Genomic DNA, 2,500 nt, shown 5'->3' with positions numbered 1-2,500 from the left:
CCCACTCGTCCGACAACCACAATTGCTCAGATAAGCCACCAACACCCACACATGTCCTACACAGGGGTGCACCCAACATCACCACACTGCCTCGTCTTACAGCACAAACACACTGGCAGGAATGAAACACACAGGTCTGCCGCAACCACAGACACGGCTCGCCCCCCCCTCTCACTGGCGGAAAGCGCATCCCGACGTGACATAACTCCTTTGACACACTGACGCTGCCTCGGGCATCCACGTCCTACGGTCGATATCAACGAACCTCACCCCCCCCCCCCCCCCCCACAACACGCCATCCCATACCACATTGTGTACCGTACCCAAACCTAACGTGTACTGTACTACAACGCAATGTGTACCATAACACAACCCAGTTTGTACCTTAACCTAACCTATGTCACCTTAACCTAACCTATGTCACCTTAACCTAACCTATGTCACCTTAACCTAACCTATGTCACCTTAACCTAACCTATGTCACCTTAACCTAACCTATGTCACCTTAACCTAACCTATGTCACCTTAACCTAACCTATGTCACCTTAACCTAACCTATGTCACCTTAACCTAACCTATGTCACCTTAACCTAACCTATGTCACCTTAACCTAACCTATGTCACCTTAACCTAACCTGTGTTGCACCTTAACCTACCTCAATTTGCACCGCAATGTAACTCAATTTGCACCGCAATGTAACTCAATTTGCACCGCAATGTAACTCAATTTGCACCGCAATGTAACTCAATTTGCACCGCAATGTAACTCAATTTGCACCGCAATGTAACTCAATTTGCACCGCAATGTAACGCAATTTGCACCGCAATGTAACGCAATTTGCACCGCAATGTAACGCAATTTGCACCGCAATGTAACGCAATTTGCACCGCAATGTAACGCAATTTGTACCGCAATCTACCCCCATGTTGTGCCTTAACCTAACCCACGTTGTGCCTTAACCTAACCCACGTTGTGCCTTAACCTAACCCACGTTGTGGCTTAACCTAACCCACGTTGTGGCTTAACCTAACCCACGTTGTGGCTTAACCTAACCCACGTTGTGGCTTAACCTAACCCACGTTGTGGCTTAACCTAACCCACGTTGTGGCTTAACCTAACCCACGTTGTGGCTTAACCTAACCCACGTTGTGGCTTAACCTAACCCACGTTGTGGCTTAACCTAACCCACGTTGTGGCTTAACCTAACCCACGTTGTGGCTTAACCTAACCCACGTTGTGGCTTAACCTAACCCACGTTGTGGCTTAACCTAACCCACGTTGTGGCTTAACCTAACCCACGTTGTGGCTTAACCTAACCCACGTTGTGGCTTAACCTAACCCACGTTGTGGCTTAACCTAACCCACGTTGTGCCTTAACCTAACCCACGTTGTGCCTTAACCTAACCCACGTTGTGCCTTAACCTAACCCACGTTGTGCCTTAACCTAACCCACGTTGTGGCTTAACCTAACCCACGTTGTGGCTTAACCTAACCCACGTTGTGGCTTAACCTAACCCACGTTGTGGCTTAACCTAACCCACGTTGTGGCTTAACCTAACCCACGTTGTGGCTTAACCTAACCCACGTTGTGGCTTAACCTAACCCACGTTGTGCCTTAACCTAACCCACGTTGTGCCTTAACCTAACCCACGTTGTGCCTTAACCTAACCCACGTTGTGCCTTAACCTAACCCACGTTGTGCCTTAACCTAACCCACGTTGTGCCTTAACCTAACCCACGTTGTGCCTTAACCTAACCCACGTTGTGCCTTAACCTAACCCACGTTGTGCCTTACCCTGCTCTGTAATTGGCATATGACACGTTACATTAATGTATTGTTGTCCAACCGCAACCGGCTCAGAATGTTGTGTACACAGCTATGTGTCATCTCCCCATAACAGCTGCATTGCAGTGTGGTACGCCATAGAGACGTGTGGGAGTAATGGACGCAGTGGATGGCGATCAGCATGAGCCGTCTGTTCATGTAGTGGCGCGTGTATGCAGACGTAGTAGTCTCTTCTCACACAATGTGATAGCACGGTGCCCCGCGTTCCACATCTGCGACATGCTACAGAGGCCGGTTGACAGTTGGTCGCGCAATGGAGATCGCATATGTACGGGGGCACCTTCCACGTGCCCTCTAGTCGGGCACATTTTGTTGCGTGGATGTGAGCGAATGTAGTGTGTCTTGACACCTGACAGGCAGGCATGCAATAATAGTTGACTTTGCAAACGGGGATGGACGTGTACGTTTACTGGTGACGTTACGCAAATGAACAACTGGTAACCCGTTGTGGTGCGGTTGATCTTGCTGGAGGTACATCTGTGAGGGCAACGATCGGTACAGCTACGAAGCGGTCCCCACCATACCAACGAACGTGAATGTGAATCTGGGTGTGAAGCGATACGCGGCTGTGGGTGGGTGGGACTGTCCCCGGCCGGTGAGGGGGGGCCGCCCGGCGTGCTGGCCGCGCGGTGCGTGGGCGCACGCGCTACAGC

Source organism: Schistocerca cancellata, unplaced genomic scaffold (assembly GCF_023864275.1).
Source record: "Schistocerca cancellata isolate TAMUIC-IGC-003103 unplaced genomic scaffold, iqSchCanc2.1 HiC_scaffold_509, whole genome shotgun sequence".
Taxonomy (NCBI): domain Eukaryota; kingdom Metazoa; phylum Arthropoda; class Insecta; order Orthoptera; family Acrididae; genus Schistocerca; species Schistocerca cancellata.
The sequence above is the reverse complement of the archived record's forward strand: the minus strand, read 5'-3'. Positions refer to the sequence as shown.